This window comes from Macaca nemestrina, chromosome 18 (genome assembly GCF_043159975.1).
Source record: "Macaca nemestrina isolate mMacNem1 chromosome 18, mMacNem.hap1, whole genome shotgun sequence".
NCBI classification, from domain to species: domain Eukaryota; kingdom Metazoa; phylum Chordata; class Mammalia; order Primates; family Cercopithecidae; genus Macaca; species Macaca nemestrina.
In genome coordinates, this window is record NC_092142.1 from 9,580,904 (window position 1) to 9,602,698 (window position 21,795).

General features: G+C 48.5%; 1 long non-coding RNA gene across 3 annotated transcripts in view; it reads left to right on the forward strand.

Annotated features, from left to right (window-relative positions):
• Window positions 1-14,449: 14,449 nt before the first annotated feature.
• Window positions 14,450-21,795, forward strand: part of LOC105467792 (uncharacterized) — a 35,634-nt gene continuing 28,288 nt past the window's right edge. The window contains exons 1-3 of one of the 3 annotated variants that reach the window (XR_011616105.1): window positions 14,450-14,712; window positions 15,163-15,222; window positions 15,305-15,401. This is a non-coding gene — a long non-coding RNA (uncharacterized lncRNA). Of the gene's footprint in view, window positions 14,713-14,819; window positions 15,402-21,795 lie in introns of those variants that run through there. The other 2 variants (XR_011616103.1, XR_011616104.1) reach the window with 2 other exon arrangements.

The following is a 21,795-nucleotide window of genomic DNA, read 5'->3' on the forward strand; positions in this document are numbered from 1 at the left end:
CTGTCTAATTTTTGTATTTTTAGTAGAGACGGGGGTTTCACCATGTTGGCCAGGCTGGTCTCGAACTCCTGACCTCAAGTGATCCACCTGCCTCAGCTTGCCAAGGTGCTGGGATTACAGGCATGAGCCACAGCGCCTGGACAAAAATTAGAAAAAAAATTAAAAAAAAAAGTTATTTGAGGCTGGGTGCAGTGGCCACAGAGGGTGACACTGTCTCAAAACAAACAAACAAACAAAAACACACAAAAAACAAAAACCTGAAACAAGCAAAAAAAAAAAAAAAAAAAAATCATTGTCTTCTACAGAGAAGTTAACTATGAGAAGCCCCAGGCACACAGCTACGTGCCTTTGTTTTGTGAGTAGGTTTCCAGCCGGTGGAGATTGTTGCTGTTTTGTCTCCTCAGGGCTCCGACTACCTGCATCACATTATATCCCTGAGGTCCAACAGTAGATGCAGTGTAAACAAGGAGAGCCCAATGGCAAAGAACTGGAACTTCCGTGGCTTTCATTCTGACATCCTGTCTGCAAGGAAAAACCTGGAGTTTGTATACGTGTGTACAGTTTAGAACAGTGTGGCAGCGGGACCTGGGAGGCGTGCCATTTTTGTCTGGTGAGTGCAGATTTTAGTTCACACACTCCAGAGACTGGAGTGCAATGGCACCATCTCAGCCCACTGCAACCTCTGCTTCCCGGGTTCAAGCGAGTCTCCTACCTCAGCCTTCCAAGTAGCTAGGATTACAGGAACGTGCCTCCACGCCTGGCTAATTTGTTTTATTTTTTGTAGAGATGGGGTCTCACCATGTTCGCCAGGCTGGTCTCCACATCCTGGGTTCCAGTAATCCTCCAGCCTCCATCTCCCAGGCTGGGATTACAGAGGTGAGCCACTGACCCGGGCCACAGTGTGTACTAAAGGAGAAGAAACGGCCATGTGCTAATCTGAAGGGCATGTGTATATCATTAGCCCCCAACAGGAAGCACAGCACCTCTTTAGAGCTTAGACCAGGGAAAGATTGTTTGGGGGTAGAGTATTGCATGGCTCATATTGACATTAAAAAACAGACCAGCTCGTGCTTGGCTTCATTCTTGTTTTTTAAGTTCTTTTTTCTTTTTAGAGTCTGCTGTGCCACCTAGGCTGGAGTGCAGTGGCGTGATCATAGCTCATGGCAGCCTCTAACTCCTGGGCTCAAGTGATCCTCCCACCTCAGCCTCCCAAGTAGCTGGGACCACAGGCACATGCCACCATGCCTAGCTTTTTTTTTTTTTTGGACAGATGGGGTCTTGCCGTGTTGCCCAGGCTGATCTCAAACTCCTGGGCTGAATCAGTCCTCCTGCCTCAGCCTGCCAGAGTGCTGAGATTACAGGCATGAGCTACCATTTCCGGTCTTTACCCTCTTTATAGACAGTGTGGCTCCTTCTTGCCTGCACCAGGCGGTCTATCCCACTACCCCGCTAGGTTTGGGGAGGACTAGCATTGATGCGCACCATGCAGAATGGGCAGTTGCTACAGAATTCATGTCTATATTATGATTAACATGGGCCCATGCTGCCTATTTAGAACTTTCTGCATTTCTAATCTTGTGTGTAGTCTTCATTCAAGCATAAATTAGCGTGTCCCCTCTAAAAAGACCCTTCTCCAAGAGGACAAGAATGTGGAATTTTCGACAGTTGAGCCCGCTGCTGTTTTTCGATGTAATTTGCTGAGAAGAAAGAGTAGCCCACACGGCTCTCAGTCTTCTGCTTGGGGGATATCGGCAGAAGCGCCCGTCAGATCCCCTTTTTATTAAAATCCTCAAAGTAAATTCCACCGACGAAACGTCCACACGTTACAGAGAGTATTGGAATAGCCAGGCATTTAAAGATGGGGGGGGTGGCGCTGGAAGTAGAAGTTTGGAGTTTTAGCTCTGCCCTGGATAATACCGGATGAAATCCTAGCAGAGTCCTTCCTGCCTGGCCCCGCCTCCGTCTGCTCACCCCTACCAGGGAGCCCCACTGCGCCCTTGCTGTGAGCTAGAATCAGATCTGTGCTGGGTTTCCTTCTATCCTCAGCACACCCGGGGGCTGGATGCTTGCACCCCATTTCGGGGTGGGTGAGGAGCTCACAAAGGTTAAATGAGCAATATCTCCGTCTCCAGTGCAAATCTTCCCACTCCTAAGTCCTTCTAGGGCACCCCATGCTTGAATTGTGCGTGTGCACATGTGTGTGTGTGTATTTGTGTATGTATGTGTATTTGTGTGTATGTATTTATGTGTGTGTATGTGTGTTTTTTGTATGTGTATTTGTGTGTGTATGTGCGTGTATGTATGTGTGCATATGTGTGTATGTATTTGTGTGTATGTATATGTGTATGTGTGTTTATATGTATTTGTGTATATGTGTATTTGTGTGTGTATTTGTATGTATATGTGTGTATGTGTGTTTGTGTATTTGTATTTGTGTGTGTATGTGTATGTATATGTGTATTTGTGTGTCTATGTGTATTTGTGTGTATTTGTACGTATATGTGTGTATGTGTGTATGTGTATTTGTGTGTGTGTATTTGTGTTTGTGTATTTGTATTTGTGTGTGTGTATTTGTATGTATATGTGTGTATGTGTGTATATGTATTTTTGTGTGTACATGTATGTGTGTGTGTATATGTATGTGTGTGTTTATATGTGTGTGTGTGTATTTGTGTGTGTGCATGTGTATTTGGGTGTGTATGAGTGAGTGTTCCTAGTATCTCTCACTTGACCCCCTGATGGCCAGTTTCCCAGGTTTGTTTACTACCCCTTGGTTGTTTGTTGTTGGCTTTGTTTGGTGTCTTTGGGGTCCTCCTCTCACTGCACCCCACTCCTGGGCCCTGTCTGAGCTTTCTGAGTCCGCCATAAGAAATGATCACAGCCTGGGTGCCTGCATCAGTAGGACCACAGGGCTAGTTCCTTCTGGTGGCCCTGACTCTGTCCTAGACTCTGGGGCCCCCAGCAACCCTGGGCGCTCCTCCACTTGTGGCTGCATCACTCCAATCTCTGCCTCCATTGTCACGTGGTGCTCTTGTGTGTCCCTGTCCACATTTCTCTCTTCTTAGAGTTCATTGCAGTGACGGCTTACCCTAATCCTGTATGACCTTATTAAACGTAACTAAAGACATCTGCAAAGACTCTTTTTGAATAAGGGCCTATTCTGAGGTTCTAGGTGAACATGAATTTTGGTACATGCGCACACCCATCCCTACTCTCATCCCAAAACCTCTTGGTAACCCTCTGCAGGCAAAGGGCCGGATGAGACACCGTCCAGAGCACGAGGGCAGGGTAGCCAGGGGACCGTCTAAACCGAATGGTGCGCAGAACCAGAGGGCGGGGACGTGGCGGTCCATCCGGAGAGGGGATAAAAAGGAAGCGGCGGACGGGTGCGGGTGAAGGGCCCAGGGCTAGGATGCAAACCCGGCGAGGGAGCTGGAGACAATTTTTTCTGTGGCTTCTGCTTGTGAGGCAGGAGGAGGGGGTGCGATGAGCTCAGAGACAGCTGGGCAGGATGCGATGCCGGGAACATTCTCCAAGAGTGGGTAGCTCTCCGCTCAGATCTGCATTTGGGGTCGTGGGAGAAGTGCCGCGTTAGATACTGCGGTGGTTTTCAACCGCACACCCAGAAGCCTTACATCGGAACCGCCGGGGGTGGGGCTCAGGCCCCGGGACTTCAACATCTCTGCAGGTGGTTGTATTGTGCAGGAAAGGCTGAGGACCGCTGAGCTACTGCCCGATTCCCCGCAGGACAGGCGCATTCCCCTGGAGAGGGTGACCGGGGTAGGCTCTGCAGACACTCAACCTTGAATAGCCCTTTCTCAAGACAAATATTCACCTCCACACAGCTCAGGGCAGGGGCTTGGGGGTGCAGGAGTGATGACTCATAGAGTACATGGCGGCATGGTTGGGGGGGGGGGTCGCTGCTGAAATACTGTCCTTGGGACCTGTACCTGACAGCCCTGTTTCTCTCCAATTACCCCAGTGACTGCAGCAATAAATCCTGTTCACAGGGTCTGGGTGCCTGACAGACTGGAGGGATCCGTCACAGCTACGCTGTCCTGCCCCAGCTGTTAGCAGCCTCCCCTCTCAGTGAGCTCCACACCTGTTTCTCCCGCTGGCACGTCCCCACTTCCTTCAGATGAACCCCGTGGGAGAGGTGACATTGCTTGCCCTAACAAACTCTATTATGAAATGCATTGCGTACGCCCGGCAAATTCTCATGTTGAAGTCCTGACCCGCTGCACCTCAGCGTGGGATTGTATTTGAGACAGGGTTTTGAGAGAGATGATTCCATTAACCACTCTAATTGGGTGGGCCCTAATCCAATAGGATTGGTGTCCTTAGAAGAAGAGGTGATTGGCCGGGTGCGATGGCTCACGCCTGTAATCCCAGCACTTTTGGGAGGCTGAGGTGGGTGGATCACCTGAGGTCAGGAGTTCAAGATCAGCCTGACCAACATGGTGAAACCCGGTCTCTACTAAAAATATAAAAATTAGCCGGGTGTGGTGGCGGGTGCCTGTAATCCCAGTTACTCAGGAGTCTGAGGCAGGAGAATTGCTTGAACCTGGGAGGCAGAGGTTGCAGTGAGCCCAGATCGTGCCACAACTGTACTCCAGCCTGGGTGACAGAGTGAGACTCTGTCTCAAAGAAAAAAAAAAAGAAAAGAAGAGGAAGAAGAGGTGATTAAGATCCACAGGGGGAAGATGTGTGAAGACACAGGGAGAAGGTGGCCATCTACAAGCCAAGGAGAGAGGCCTCAGAAGAAACCAGTCCTGCTGACACGTTGAGCTTGGTCTTCTAGCCTTCAGGATTGCCAGAAAATAAATGTCTGTTGTTTAAGCCACCCAGTCTGTGGTCTTTTGTGACATCATAAGCAAAGCAATAGACAGGCCGGGTGCAGTGGCTCATGCCTGTAATCCCAGTGCTTTAGGAAGTCAAGGTGGGAGGATGGCTTGAGCCCAGGAGTTTGAGGCTGCAGTGAGGTATGATCATGCCACTGCACTCCAGTCTGGGCGACAATAGCGAGACCCTGTCTCAAACAAAAGAAAACAAAACAACAACAAAAACACACGAAATAACAAACCAATAGATGGTCCCACTCTGCCCCTGGGATTCATGGGGCCAGCTAGGAATGTCTTAGCACCCATTCAAGTGATCATTTACAAATTTTATTTCTTAAGCCATGGAGCCCCCCCCTTTTTTTTTTTGAGACTTGCTCTGCCACCCAGGCTGGAGTGGAATGGTGCAATCTCAGCTTACTGCAACCTCCGCCTCCTGGGTTCAAGATAATCTCCTCCCTCAGCCTCCCGAGTAGCTGGGATTACAGGCACCTGACATCATGGCTGGCTAATCTTTGTATTTTTTAGAGACGGGGTTTCACCATGTTGGCCTGGCTGCTCTTGAACTCCTGACCTCAGGTGATCTGCCTGCCTCAGCCTCCCAAAGTGCTGGGATTACAGGCATGAGCCACCGCACCCGGCCCCATGCAACCTTCTTTCCCAATGAAACCTTATCTGACAGGTCCATGAATGGAACAGATGAAAGCAGGCTTGTTCCGATGGATTGAAGTGGTGGGAGGGGCTGCGTGGCTTCACAAGTTGACATCCTTATTCTATTCTCCCCTCACCTCCTTCAGTCCCTGTGTGTTCCACAGAGGACAGTTTAAACCCACTGTAGCAGAGTTTTATACCAATTTTGCAGAAGAACCGTCAGTCTGGGGCTGGCAGGAGTAATCCCCGCAGGAACATGTGAAGCCTGTCACCTCACTTCATTGAGTACAGCCTTCCTTCCCTTGTGGTATCATGATTATGTTTCAGGCTTTTATTGTTACAGAGAGAATCAGTCTGAGGGATTGATTCCCAATCAATGTTGGAAGAAACGGTCTAGGATACAACACGGGATTTGCAGTCAGATACCGGAGTTCAAGTCCGTCCTCCCTCATTCACCAGCTGAGCGCCTTGGGCAAGTCAACTGACCTCCATTAGCCGTAGGTGAACCATCTGTAAAATGGAAACACACTAAGATTTTGAGCAGGGAGGCGGCTTCGGGTAATCGAATAAACATGAGTTTTGGAGTTAGACAGACTTGAGTTTGACCTCAACCCTGCTACTTCTTGGCTCTGTGGCCTTGACCTTCTATCTTCTCACCTGTAACTTGTGGGTAATAAGGGCACCTAGGGGATTAGCAAGGTTGTGTGTGCAAAGCACCTTTCATAGAAGTTGTCTTATAGTTGCTCAGCTAAAGCCGGTTCTTTATTATTTTTTCTTTCTTTCTTTTTTTCTTTGTTTGAGACAGAGTTTTGCTCTTTCACCCAGGCTGGAGTGAAGTGGCGCAAGCTTGGCTCACTGCAACCTCTGCCCCCTGGGTTCAAGTGATTCTCCTGCCTCAGCCTCCCGAGTAGCTGGGATTATAGGTGGCTGCCACCACGCACAGCTACTTTTTGTGTATTTTTAGTAGAGACGGGGTTTTGCCATGTTGGCCAGGCTGGCTTCGGACTTCTGACCTCAGGTGATCCACCCCCCTCAGCCTCCCAAAATGCTAGGATTACAGGCTTGAGCCACCATGCCCAGTCTCTCTCTCTCTCTCTTTCTCCCTCTCTTCCTCTCTTCCTCTCTTCCTCTCTCTCTCTCTCTCTTTCTCTCTTTCTCTCTTTCTCTCTTTCTTTCTTTTCTTTTCTTTTCTTTCTTTCTTTCCTGTCTTGCTCTCTCACCCAGGCTGGAGTACAGTGGTGCTATCACAGCTCACTGCAGCCTTGACCTCTCAGGCTCAAGTGGTCCTCCTATCTCAGCTTCTGGAGTATCTGAGACCACAGGTGTGTGCCACCATACCTGGCTAATTTTTGTACTGGTGGTAGAGATGGATTTCACCATGTTGCCCCAGCTGGTCTCAAACTCCTGAGCTCAAGTGATCTTCCAGCCTCAGCCTCCCAAAGTACAGGGATTACAGGTATGGTGCCCAGCCTCTTTTTCTTTTTTGTAAGAGACAGGGTCTTGCTCTGTTGCCCAGGCTGGAGTGGTGCAATCATAGCTCACTGTAGCCTCTAATTCCTGGGCTCAATCAATCCTCCTGCCTCAGCCTCTCAAGTAGCTGAGACTCTAGGTGCACGACATCATGCCTGGCTAATAGAAAAAAAAAAATTCCTTTTTTTGTAGAGACAGGGTCTTGCTTTGTTGTCAGGCTGATCTTAAACTGCTGGGCTCAAGCAATTCTCCTGCCTCAGCCTCCTGAGTAGCTGGGACCACAGGCATGCACCACCACACACAGCCCAGTTGTCTGTTTTTTTTTTTTTTTACATTTTTTTTTTGTGATAGGGTTTCGCTCTTGTTGCCCAGGCTGGAGTGCAATGGTGCCATCTCATCTTACAGCAACCTCCGCCTCCTGGGTTCAAGCGATTCTCCTGCCTCAGCCTCCCGGGTGCCTGGGATTATAGGCATGCACCACCATGCCTGGCTAATTTTGTATTTTTAGTAGAGATGGGGTTTCTCCATGTTAGTCAGGCTAGTCTTGAACTCCTGACCTCAGGTGATCCACCTGCCTCAGCCTCCCAAAGTGTTGGAATTACAAGTGTGAGCCACCATGCCCAGCCTCCAGTTGTCTCTGAAGTCTCCTTTTTCTTTTAGTAGACCAGGGATCAGCATACTTCTGTAAAGGGAGAGTGAATATCTTTCATTTTGTGCGCCTTCCAGTCTTTGTCAGAATGACTCAACTCTGCTGTTGTATCTAGAAAGCAGCTGTAGATGATATGTCTGTGATGAATGTGGCTGTATTCCAATAACACTTTTTATGTGGGTCAGGTATGGTGGCTCACACCTGTAATCCCAACACTTTGGGAGGCCTAGGTGGCAGGATCCTTTGAGGCCAGGAGTTTGAGACCAGCCTGGGCAACAGAATGAGATCCTGTCTCTACAAAAAAGTAAAAACAAAAACACACTTTATACATGGACATTGAGAGTTGGATTTTGTATAATTTTCACATGTTACAGAATATTATTCCTTTTTTGGTGGGGAGACAAGGTCTTGCTCTGTGGCCCAGGCTGGAGTACCGGTGGCACCATCACAGCTCACTGCAGCCTCCACCTCCCATGTTGAAGCGATCCTCCCTCCTTGGCCTCCATAGTAGTGTCTACAGTTGAGTGCCATCACACCTGGCTATTTTTTTCATTTTTTGTGGAGGTGGGGTCTTGCTATGTTGCCCAGGCTGGTCTTGGACTCCTGGACTCACACACAGCCGGACTCCTTGCTGTACCCAGGGAACATTTGGTGAATGACCGGGATACTGAAGGTCTCTCTCAGAGATACAATTGTGGGAATTAGTGGAGAATATGAATGTGAATGGGCAGGCAGAGTGCAGATACTGAAGGTAGTTTTGGAAAGGCTGGCTCATCTTCCAGGGGAACTTGCATCTAACAAGAGGAGTTGGGGAGACTAGGAGTCAGAGAGACCAGAGACCTTGAAGTTCCTGCATTCCCAACTGCGTTCGCTTCTCAGCCATTCCCAACTCAGTCAGCAGGGGGCAGCAGGGGATCGCCGTCCTCGGGGAGTCTCAGGACCCGGGCAGCCTCGCCAGCTGCTGCCCAGACAGGAGACGAGATGCTGGGAGATGGCCCAGATGACCTCCGAGTGTCTTTTCTGCTGCTTAAATCCCTGTTCGTTTTTGCAGAGGAAGGTAGGGGGATGAGCCGCCTGGAGTCAGCCGGGGGCTCATATTCTCAGAAAGGGGGTGGCTTCCTTTCTGTCTCAGGAGATGGAAGAAAATGAAAATTCAGCCAGTGCTGCAGGTAGCTGCCACCCTAGCGTTTCAGTGTGTTCTATTTATCCCTCTTTTTGGTCAGTACATATGTGTTTATAGAGGGATTCATGGGGGCGGGGGCAAGCCAGGGCATTCATTAATTCCAGGCAGGCTCATTAAGCACATTGACAAATACCAGGCAGAAAGAAAATGGTCACGTGGGCCGGTCGCGGTGGCTCACACCTGTAATCCTAGCACTTAGGGAGGCCGAGGCGGGTGGATCATCTGAGATCAGCAGTTCGAGACCAGCCTGGCCAACATGGCAGAACCCCATTTGTACTAAAAATGCAGAGATTAGCCAAGCATGGTGGTGCACGCCTGTAATCCCCGCTACTTGGGAGGCTGAGGCCGGAGAATCGCTTGAACCCGGGAAGCAGAGGTTGCAGTGAGCCGAGATCATGCCACTGCACTCCAGCCTGAGCAACAGAGTGAGACTCTGTCTTAAAAAGAAAGAAAGAAAGAAAGAAAGAAAGAAAGAAAGAAAGAAAGAAAGAAAGAAAGAAAATGGTCACATGGATCTAGGCCAGGGCACTGAGGACCCACAAATGACACCCTCTTAGCCTCTAAAACCTCAAAGGAAGCCGAGAGGCGAGGCTGCCTGACTGCCCCTACGGCTGCCTATGTGGTCGTGGATGGTGATGAATGTGGGCCGCTCCATGATGCTTAGTGTCCCTCTCTGGGGACCACGATAATCTTTCCTCCCTTGCAGATTTATTTATTAATAAATTGTTTAACGATGGAATGAGGAAAGTATTTCAGTGTCCCATGCATGGAAGCATCTAGAACAATGCCTGGGACCTAGTGAGTGTTTAGCACATGAAAGTTCCCCTTCCCTGCTCTCTGCTGTGGAACTGTGGGGTTTCTAGAGCAGAGACCACATCATATTTTTCTCTGCATCCCCAAGAAGCAATCAATTCCTTGTTTATACCACAGCCCTGGGGGAGAGCTGGGAAGTGAATGTCTGAGATGAATAATTGCTGGATTTTTTTCTTTTTCTTTTTGAGACAGAATACTTACTCTGTCACCCAGGCTGGAGTGCAGTGGCACCGTCTCTGCTCACTGCAACCTCTGCTTCCTGGGTTCAAGTGATTCTCTTGCCTCAGCCTCCCGAGTAGTTGGTACTACAGGCACGTGCCACCACACCTGGCTAATTTCTGTAGTTTTGGTAGAGTCGGTGTTTCACCATATTGGTCAGGCTGGTCTTGAACTCCTAACCTCAGGTGACCCGCCTTCCCTGGCCTCCCAAAGTGCTGGTATTACAGGCATGAGCCAACACACCCGGCCCTAACTGCTGGATTTCTTTTCTTTTCTTTTTTTTTAGACGAAGTTTCGTTCTTGTTGCCCAGGTTGGAGTACAGTGGCACAGTCTTGGCTCACTGCAACCTTGCCTCCCGGGTTCAAGCAATTCTCCTGCTTCAGCCTCCCAAGTAGCTGGGATTACAGGCATGTGCCACCACACCTGGCTAATTTGTTTGTGTTTAGTAGAGACGGGGTTTCACCACACTGGTCAGGCTGGTTTTGCACTCCTGACCTCAGGTGATCCACCTACCTCGGCCTCCCAAAGTGCTGGGATTACAGGTGTGAGCCACTGCGCCCGGCCCTGGATTTCTTACCTTACAGTCCTGCTGGACTGGGGTGACCTTTCTTTGCCTTGTCCTAACTCAGGTGAGTCCTGATGTCTATTTAAATTAAACATGCCTGCCTGGGTGCGGTGGCTCACGTCGCTAATCCCAGCAATTTGGGAGGCCGAGGTGGGGAGATCCCCTGAGGTCAGGAGTTCAAGACCAGCCTGGTCAACATGGTGAAACCCTGTCTCTACTAAAAATACAAAAATTAGCCAGGTGTGGTGGCAGGCACCTATAGTCCTGGTTATTTGGGAGGCTGAGGCAGGAGAATCGCTTGAGCCTGAGAGGCGGAGGTTGCAGTGAGCCAAGATCAGGCCACTGCACTCCAGCCTGGGTGACAGAGCGAGACTCAGTCTCAAAAAAAAAAAAAAAAAAAAAAAAAAAAAAAGCCCAAAGTCCTCTTGACTTTTACGAATCTATCCTATCTATCCTGATAGAAACACAATCACCGGCATGTGAAGATATGTGTGCAAAGATATTACTGTGTTGTTTTCCTTGGAAAAAGTTGGAAAGACGACTTTATCAATAGGTAAATAATAGAATAAATTATGGCACATGCAGTGTTATGCAAAGCACGCCCCATGAAAAGGAATTCGGCAGACCTATGTGCAGGGATCTGGAGAGAGACGGACTGCCCAGTGTTAAGTGAAAAAGTAAATTGCTGAATCATGTCTGTATCATGATTCCTTTTTTGTCAGAGGTGGCAAGAGGTTCCATATTATGTGTATGGTATGCTTATTTGTGTGTGTTTTTGTGGGCATAAGGAAAAACATGGAAGACTATACTCCAGGCTGTTGGAATTGGTTACCTTGTGGGATTAGGCAGAGGGGAGATTGACTCATTTATTCATGGTGGGGTGTGGTGGCCCATGCCTTTTATCCCAACACTTTGGGAGGCTGACTCGGGAGCATCACTTGAGCCCAGGAGTTTGAGACCAGCCTGGACAACATAGTGAGACTACAAAAATTATAAAAAATTAGCTGGACGTGGTGCACACCTGTGGTTCCAGCTACTTGGGAGGCTGGGGTGGGAGGATCCCTTGAGCCTGGGAGGTGGAGGCTGCAGTCAGCCATGATGGCGCCACTGCACTGCACTTCAGCCTGGACTACAAGAGCAAGACTTCGTTTCAAAAAAAAAAAGATGGGGTGCAGTGGCTCACGCCTGTAATCCCAGCACTTTGGGAGGCTCAGGCCAAGGATCACTTGAGGTCAGGAGTTTGAAACCAGCCTGGCTGGCATGGTGAAACCCCGTCTCTACTGAAAATACAAAAATTAGTCGGACTTGGTGGCAGGAGCCTGTAATCCCAGCTACTCGGGTGGCTGAGGCTCAAGAATTGCTTGAACCCAAGGGTGGGGGTTGCAGTGAGTGGAGATTGTGCCACTGCACTCCAGCCTGGGTGACAGAGTGAGATTGGGTCTCAAGAAAAAAAAAAAAAAAGAAAGAAAGAAATTCATTTACTCATTCATATTTTGATCTCAGTAATATACTTTGATGTCCACTGTGTGCCAGGCACTGTTTTAGCCCCGGGGGAAAAAACACAATGAAAGCACACCAAGTCCCTCCCATCATGAAGCAAGAGTGTTGGTGACTGTCCTGGTTTGCCTGGGACCATTCTGGCTTCAGCAACGCTGGTCCGGTGTCCCAGGCGGCTTCTCAGTCCCAGGCCAACAGGAGCAACCTGTCATCCTATGGAGCTTGCATTTTAGCATGAGAGACACACACACAGGGGAGCGGGGCAGAGATTTTGCCGGTAAAAGTGCCATCTTGGAGCCCTTCCGATCCGCTTCCAGTGAGGATAATCCTGTTGCCCCAGGCCGAGGTTCTGCATTAGGCTCTGATTGATTGGCAGTCAGTGATGGAAGGGTGCTCTGAGCATTCCGACTGCCCCAAGGGTCACAGGCCAGCTCTCCATTTTGCTGAGTTGGCAGTGGGACCTAATTTGTTAATTAAGAGTAGATGGTGAGCTGTCCTCGTATTTTGATTAACCTAATGGCCTTCCCAGCGCGACTCGGATTCAGCTGGAGACATCACGGCAACTTTTAATGAAATGATTTGAAGGGCCATTAAGAGGCACTTCCCGTTATTAGGCAGTTCATCTGCACTGATAACTTCTTGGCAGCTGAGCTGGCCGGAGCCGAGGCCCAAACGCACACTTGGCTTTTGGTTTTGAGATACAACTCTTAATCCTTTAGTCATGCTTGAGGTTGGATGGCCTTTTCAGCTTTAACCCAGTTTACACTGCCTTGGAAGTGTAGCCAGGAGAATACACTCATATACTCGTGGGCTTAGAGGCCACAGCAGATGCCGTTGGTCTACTGCCCGAGTCCCCCTGGTCCCATCCCAGGACCTTCCATCTGCGAGTACCCGGGAGCCTGTGCTGCTCCACACTGGGCTTTCTTTGCTGGAGCTGCTAGGGAGGGAGGCGTTTTGGGTTGAACTGTGACCTCACAAAAATGTGGGAGTCCTGGCTGGGCACGGTGGCTCACGCCTGTAATCCCAGCACTTTGGGAAGCCAAGGTGGGTGGTTCACTTGAGGTCAGGAGTTCAAGGCCAGCCTGGGCAACATGGTGAAACACCATCTCTACTGAAAATACAAAAATTAGCTGGGTGTGGTCGTGCGTGCCTGTAATCCCAGCTGCTTGGGAGGCTGAGGCAGGAGAATCACTTGAACTCGGAAGGTGGAGGTTGCAGTGAGTTGAAATCTCACCACTGCACCCCAGCCTGGGTGACATAGTGAGCTTCTGAATCAAAAAAAAAAAAAAAAAAAAAAAAAAAAAAAAAAATTGTGGCAGTCCTAACCCCTGTACTTGTGTACCTGTGAATTTGACTTTATTAAGAAATAGGGTCTTTGCAGATGATCAAGTTGAGTTAAGGTCACTAGGGTAAGTCCCCATCCAATTTGACTAATGTCTTGCTGATTGATTTTTTATTTTTTAGAGGCAGGGTCTCATTCTGTTGCCAAGGCTGGAATGCCATGGTACAATCTCAGCTCACTACAGCCTTGAACTCCTGGGCTCAAGCAGTATTCTCACCTCAGTCTCCTAAAGTAGCTGGAACTGCAGGGACGTGTCACCATGCCTGGCTTTTTTATTTGCATGTTTTTTTTGTAGAGTGGGAGTCTTGAACACCTGGTCTCAAGCGATTCTCCTGCCTCGGCCTTCCAAAGTTCTAGGATTACAGGCATAAGCCACTATGCCTGGCCCCCCACCCCAATGTCCTTATAAAAATGGAAATTCTGGCTGGGCGTGGTGGCTCACGCCTGTAATCCCAGCACTTTGGGGGGCCGAGGTGGGTGGATCACCTGAGGTCAGGAGTTCGAGACCAGCCTTGCCAACATGGTTTAACTCCGTCTCTACCAAAAATACAAAAAATTAGTCTGGCATGGTGGTGTATGCCTGTAGTCCCAGCTACTTGGGAGGCGGAGGCAGGAGAATTGCTTGAACCTGGGTGGGGGAGGTTACAGTGAGCCGAGATTGTGCCACTGCACTCCAGCCTGGGTGACAGAACGAGACTCCATCTCAAAACAAAACAAAACAAAACAAAAACAAGGGAAATGTGGGCCAGGTGCGATCTCTACTAAAAATACAAAAATTAGCTGGGTGTGGTGGTGGGTGCCTGTAATCCCAGCTACTCAGGAGGGATGAGGCAGTAGAATCGCTTGAGTCCAGGAGGCAGAGGTTGCAGTGAGCCAAGATTGTGCCATTGCACTCTAGCCTGGGCGACAACAGCAAGACTCCATCTCAAAAAATACATAAGTAAATAAAAGGGAAATTGGGACACAGAGAGAGACACACATATGCAGGGAGAACGCCGCCTTAAGATGGAGGCAGAGATGGGGGTGATGCATCTATAAGCTGATGAGCAGTGGGGGCTGGCAAGTGACCAGAGGCTGGGAGAGAGGTGCAGTGCAGATTCTCAGCCTCGATCTTGGACTTGCATTCTGCAGGACTGTGACATAATGAATTGTGTATGACTGTTGTCTACACCTGCCACTCAATTTGCAGTATTTTGTTATGCCAGCCCTAGCAAACTATTATAACAGAGGGGTTAGCACTGGTCCTCCATCAGTGGCTGATGGGAGTTGCTGGGTAACTACTCCAGCTCCCCAGCCTTCCGGGTAGGGCGCTCTGTCCTTAGAGAGTGGTCCGTTGACAATACAGGGACATCCTGTACTAACCGCCCTTCCCGTCTCATTTCTTTTCTTCTAGCCGTGTTTTTGGGATCATAAGCAACTGGCACTTGAATTTCCCTCTCACAGTCTGCTTCTGGGACAGAGGCTCTGGCTACTCTTGACCACTGGTATGCATAAGCGTATGTGTGTGTGTATGTGTGTGCATGCCTGCGTGTGAGCATGTGTGTGCATGCCTGTGTGTGCATGCCTGTGTGTGAGCGTGTATGTGCTTGATACGGTTTGGCTCTGTGTCCTCACTCAAATCTCATCTCTTTTTTTTTTTTTTTTTTTTGAGATGGAGTCTCTCTCCCTCACCCAGGCTGGAGTGCAGTGGCCGGATCTCAGCTCAGTGCAAGCTCCGCCTCCCGGGGTCACGCCATTCTCCTGCCTCAGCCCGCCACCTCGCCCGGCTAGTTTTTTGTATTTTTTAGTAGAGACGGGGTTTCACCGTGTTAGCCAGGATGGTCTCGATCTTCTGACCTCGTGATCCGCCCGTCTCGGCCTCCCAAAGTGCTGGGATTACAGGCTTGAGCCACCGCGCCCGGCTCAAATCTCATCTTGAACTGTAATCCCCACAGGTCGAGGAAAGGACGTGATTGGATCTTGGGAGCGGTTTCCTCCATGCTGTTCTCATGATAGTGAGTGAATTCCCTCGAGATATGATGGTTTTATAAACGTAGGTAGTTTCTCCTGCGCTGACACACACACTTCCTGCTGCAGCCTCGTGAAGAAGGCGCCTGCCTCCTTGACATCTTCCACCATGATTGCACGTTTCCTGAGGCCTCCTAGCCATGCTTCCTGTAAAGCCTGTGGAACGGTGAGTCCATTAAACCTCTTCCTTTATAATTACCCACTATCAGGTCGTATTCTTTTTTTTTTTTTTTTTTTAGACGGAGTCTTGCTCTGTCGCCCAGGCTGGAGTGCAGTGGCGCGATCTCGGCTCACTGCAAGCTCCGCCTCCCGGGTTCACGCCATTCTCCTGCCTCAGCCTCCCGAGTAGCTGGGACTACAGGCGCCCACAACCGCGCCCGGCTAGTTTTTTTTGTATTTTTAGTAGAGACGGGGTTTCACCGTGGTCTCGATCTCCTGACCTTGAGATCCACCCGCCTCGGCCTCCCAAAGTGCTGGGATTACAGGCGTGAGCCACCGCGCCCGGCCAGGTCGTATTCTTTATAGCAGTGTGAGAACTGACTAATACAGTGTTTGTGTGTGTCTAGGAAAGGAAACTTCAGGTCTGATCACTTTTTGCTTGAGCTGAACCCTCAGCCCCTGGGCTGGTGCAGTTGCTCTTGTCTACAGGGTCCCCCGGTTGCTCCTCTCCCAGGATTGTGTCTAAGTTCAGAGAGGTTTCTGGGGTCCAAGCCCTTTTGGGATCATGGGTGCAAGCCACCACCTTCTCAGGATGAGACGTCCTTCTTTCTTTATTTTTTGAGACGGAGTTTTGCTTTTGTTGCCCAGGCTGGAGTGCAGTGGCAACCGAGATCTCGGCTCACTGCAACCTCTGCCTCCCAGGTTCAAGCGATTCTTCTGCCCTCAGCCTCCCAAGTAGCTTGGATTACAGACATGTGCCACCACGCCCAGCTAATTTTTGTATTTTTAGTAGTGAAGGGTTTCACCATGTTGGTCAGGCTGGTCTTGAATTTCTGACCTCAGGTGATCGACCCGCCTTAGCCTCCCAAAGTGCTGGAATTAGAGGCATGAGCCACCGCGCCCAGCCGAGATATCCTTATTTCTTTCTGGACTGTGAGTTTCGACTCATCTAAGACAATGCAGTGGTGGCGTTTTTTTGGCCCAGCCTGGACTCAGCTGCTGCCGGGTCCTCCTCAGCTGTCCTGCCCCCACACTCAGGGCTCCAAGAAACACATGAAAGCTCCCTCCCAGAAGCCGTTCCCTACTTCCTAGCCCCTTTCAGGAGCATGAGCAGGCCTGAGACACACTGTGCACCAGGCCGGATGTTTTCCTTCAGGGGACAGAGCCGGTCCTGGGATGTGGCAGCCAGACCTCAGGGATGGTGTGCACTGCCCAGACTCCTCTACAGGCCGCTCACATGCCCTTGTTTCTGTCCGTCCTGTGACACCGACAAGATTGATCACCGCCACCCACCACACATTCCTGCGTGTGATCATGGCAGGGGTCCTCCTCCGGAGCAGGAAGAGTGACTTGGCAGGATGGGACTCAGGGCCATCTGATTTTTGAAAATTCCATCGGTAATATACACATGTACGGAATAACTCGGCATGGAAAGATTTGGAGTCAAAAGTGACAGTTGGTGGAGCCCTGTGGCTCCCACTTGTAATCCCAGCACTTCGGCGGGGTCTGAAGCAGGAGAATCCTTGAGCTCAGGTACCTGAGACCAGCTTGGGCAACGTAGTGAGACTTTGCCTCAAAAAAGAAAAAAAAAAAGGTGAAAGTTGTCTTTTTCTCTCTCTTTCTTCTTTTTCTCTCTCTTTCTTCTTTTTTTTTTTTTGGAGACAGAGTTTCCCTCTTTTTGCCCAGGCTGGAGTCAATGGCGCGATCTCCGCTCATTGTAACCTCTGCCTCCCGGGTTCAAGTGATTCTCCTGCCTCAGCCTCCCGAGTAGCTGGGATTATAGGCACGTGCCACCACCATGCCTGGCTAATTTTTGTGTTTTTAGTAGAGATGGGGTTTCACCATATTGGTTAGGCTGGTCTCAAACTCTTGATGTCAGGTGATCCACCTGCCTCGGCCTCCCAAAGTGTTGGGGTTCCAGGCGTGAGCCACTGCGCCTGACCAAAAGTTGTCTTTTGATAACCTTCATTTTGTCTCTTGGTGACATTTGCTTTTTCAGACTTTTATGTAAATATGGATGTAGCTATAGACAGATAATAGATCGTAGATGGATATAGATAGATAGCTCTACTATGGATATAGAGTAGATATAGATACAGACAGGTGTGTAGATACAGAATTCAAGACATAGACCAAGATAGACATAGATATATGTATGTAGATAGGGATACAGACATATCCATGTCGATACATATAAATAGATAGGATGGCATAGTTTTAAACATAAATGTCACTGTGCTTTCTGTGTGGCTTGGTTACTTTGTGTTATCACTGCGCAGTTGTCTTTAAGGTCTTCTGAAACAAGCACATATCCACCTCGTTCCTTCTAACCAATCCCCTGCTAATTGGCAATCGCGTCATTCCCATTTCTTTCTTTCTTCTTTTTGAGACAGAGTCTTGCTCTGTCGCTCAGGCTGGAGTGCAGTGGTGCGATCTTGGCTCACTGCACACTCCGCCTCCCGGGTTCAAGTGATTCTTCTGTCTCAGCCGCCTGAGTAGCTGGGATTACAAGCGCCCGCCACCACACCCGACTCATTTTTGTATTTTTTAGTAGAGATGGGGTTTCACCATGTTGGCCAGGCTGGTCTTAAACTCCTGACCTCAGGTGATCCACCTGCCTCAGCCTCTCAAAGTGCTGGGATTACAGGCGTGAGCCACTGTGCCCAGCCAAGTCGTTCCCATTTCTTTTCCATAAAACCCTGCAGGAAACATCGTTTAGGTCATCATGTATTGGTGCAAGTATTTCTGCAGGACAGATTCCTAGAAGTAGAATTTCTGAGTTAAAAAGGTAAGCATATTTCACATTTTGGGAGGTGCTATCAAAAATTGCCCTCTAAAAAGGTTGAACCAATTTGTGCTCCCAGAGTAATTTAATTTGAATATTAAAAAGCCTGGTGATCTCATACTGCACTCTAAGCTGGTGAAGCAGAACAGATGAGTTACATCTAAATAGGTTATTATGGAGCAAGCAGGTCTGAACCGGCTCCTGCTTGGCCATGCTTGGTTGTTTATTTTCAGTGCACACACTTGAAGGGGAAACAAACAGCTTTACTTTAATATGCTTCAGAATTCAAAATTTTTCTGGTAGATACAAGATTTTTCCTTCTTCCATGGCAGTTTTGGAATTAGTGAGGCCTTCCTTTACCAATTATAGCTGATTATAATGGAAGATTGCCCACAGTGCTTATGTAATTATAATTCAGAGACAAGAAATTGGGCTTTTGATTGCATTTAATCTGCAGGAGCCCTCCCCACTCCCCCCATGACCTACTGTTTAAACTTATGCCTGGAGTTGTGAAAATGCAACAGAATCACAAACTTTAAGGTTGAACAACCCCGGAGTGGTTCTCTCTCAATTCTTTCTAATTTTTCTAAAAATACAAAAATCAGCCAGGCGTGGTGGTGGGCTCCTATAATCCCAGTTACTAGGGAGGCTGAGGCAGGAGAATCGCTTGAACCCGGGAGGCAGAGGTTGCAGTGAGATGAGATTGCACCACTGCACAGCCTGGGTGACAGAGTGAGACTCTGTCTCAAAAAAAAAAATTAAAAAAAAAAAAAAAGACTAAAGTAATTTAAAAAATTTTCTTTATTTTTGTTTTCTTCTTTGTTTTTGTTTTTTGTTTATTTCTTTTACTTTTTCTTAGTTATTTTTATTTCCTAAGGTCATTAAATGTCGTTATTTTTGTGAAATCTCTGAAATTATGGAAATGAATTAAAGATTATTGAGTGACAAAAAAATCAAAAATAAAAAGAAAAAAGATGGAAAACTATTGGGCAAGTATGTTATTAAAGAAGAAAATGGTCAAATGGCAGTTGTTTTGGTGCTGGCAAGTCTATGTAAGGATTACTGATTCACGCCAGGCGCGGTGGCTCAAGCCTGTAATCCCAGCACTTTGGGAGGCCGAGGCGGGTGGATCACGAGGTCAGGAGATCGAGACCATCCTGGCTAACATGGTGAAACCCCGTCTCTACTAAAAATACAAAAAAAAAAACTAGCCGGGCGTGGTGGCGAGCTCCTGTAGTCCAAGCTACTCGGAGGCTGAGGCGGGAGAATTGCGTAAACCCGGGAGGCGGAGCTTGCAGTGAGCTGAGATCCGGCCACTGCACTCCAGCCTGGGCGACAGAGAGAGACTCCGTCTCAAAAAAAAAAAAAAAAAAAAAAAAAGATTATTGATTCACTTATTTTTATTCTTATTATTTATTTTATTTTATTTTTTTTGTAGAGATGGGGTCTTGCTATGTTGCCCAGATTGGTCTTGAACTCCTGGCCTCAAGAGGTCTTCCTGCCTCAGGCTCCCAAAATATTGGGATTACAGGAATGAGCTGCCACACCCAGCCTAAAATCATTTATTGATTGATGGTGTGAGATACCTTTGTGTTAGTCAGCATTCTCTAGAGAAACAGAGACAGGATGTACATGCAGAGAGAAAGAGATTTATTTTTATTTTATTTCATTTTTTTGAGACGGAGTCTTGCTCTGTCGCCCAGGCTGGAGTGCAGTGGTATGATCTCGTCTCACTGCAACCTCTGCCTCCAGATTCAAGCGATTCTCTTGCCTCAGCCTCCCGAGTAGCTGGGATTATAGGCTCGTGCCACTACGCCTGGCTAATTTTTGTATTTTTAGTAGAGACAGGGTTTCACCATGTTGGCCAGGCTGGTCTCGAACTTCTGACCTCAAGTGATCCGCCTGTCTTGGCCTCCCAAGGTGGGATTACAGGGGTAAGCCACTGTGCCTGGCCCATATATCATTTCTTTCCCTTGACAGGAAGGACCAATGACTAGACAGGCCAGTGTCTTGCTCTGGGCTCCTCAACAAGTGTGTGGTCTGAGGGTTACTTGTATCTGCTTCCCTAGTCCCTGGTTCAGGGCTTCTATGACCCACCAGCTGCCTCCCTTCCCAACAGGTCCTGCCCCCTACTGGAATGATCTGAGATCCTCCTTCGAGAACCTCGGAGAGCTGCCAACCAGAAAGGGTCTATCAAGACAATCTCTTGCAGACTTCATCCATCCACATGCACAAGGAAGTGATAATGAGATTTCTGCTCAGTGGCTTGGAGAGAAAAATGACACAATGAGGAAGGATGTGGGAAGGCAGAGAGGTGGGTTGGTCGTCATATAATATCTGAATCTATCCTCTTCCCGAGAATGTGTCTTTTCCCCTGGAATTCAGGGGAATAGAGTGTTACTTTTTTATGGCCAGGAAAACATTAATAAAAAAATGAACCGTCAGTGAAATTAATTTACGAGGTTTATGCATTCACAGCAACTAACAAGCCTGCACCTGCTCATCTGACACCCTCAAGCGACTCCCCTGTGCCCCCCTTCCCACCCTCTTAAAATTCCTCTCCTTCTCGGAAGGTACCTGGTTGTCGCACTGAGCAGTTAAATAAATGTACGGTGGGATAGAGACACGGCTTGTTAATTAAAAACGCTGCTCTGCCACTTCAAAGTTATGAAGAGACAAGCCAGGTTGAGCAGAAAGAGTCTGTTGGGGAGACGCTAGTTGGATTTTTATGTGCCGTGTAAAGAGCCCCGGTATAATGGGATGAGACAGACATTCATTAGCTTTCCCACTGAGCGTCCCACACCTTCCCACACAGGGTCCTCTTCTCTCCCACCCTCCCCCTCTCTACCTTGGAACCAGCACCTTTCTTGAATGGTAAGAGTCACTTACAGAGTTACTTATAGAGTAAGAGTCACCCGGGCCTCCTCTCTGACTATCCCATCCATCTGCTGTTGCTGTTTTCAGCATTTTTCTCTCCAAGCCACTGACCCTAAATCTCATTATTTCCTTGTGCATGTTGATGGATGAAGTCTCTGAGCAATTGTCTCAGTGGACCCTTTCTGGTTGGTAGTCCTCAGGTTGGAAGCTCACTTGTTGGAATTTCTTGGTTAAAAACTTACAGAAAGTCCTGTGCAGTGGCTCACGCCTGTAATCCCAGCACTTTGGGAGGCTGAAGTGGGCGGATCACCTGAGGTCAGGGGTTCCAGACCAGCCTGGGCAACATGGTGAAACCCCATCTCTACTAAAAATACAAAAATTAGCCCGGTTCATTACTTGAACCCAGGAAGCGGAGGCTGCAGTGAGCTGAGATCACACCACTGCACTCCAGCCTGGGCAGCAGAGTGAGGCTCTGTCTCAAAAAAAAAAAAAAAAAAAAAAGAGAGAGAGACAGATATAAATAATATGTCCCAGACAAAAAGACTGGCCATGTCTGTCTTTCCTTTTTTTTTTTTTTTTTTTTTAAATTGAGATAGAATCTAGCTCTGTCGCCCAGGCTGGAGTGCAGTGGTATGATCTCGGCTCACTGCAACCTCCACCTCCCGGGTTCAAGCGATTTTCTTGCCTCAGCCTCCCAAGTAGCTGGGATTTCAGGTGTGCGCCACCATGCCCAGATTGT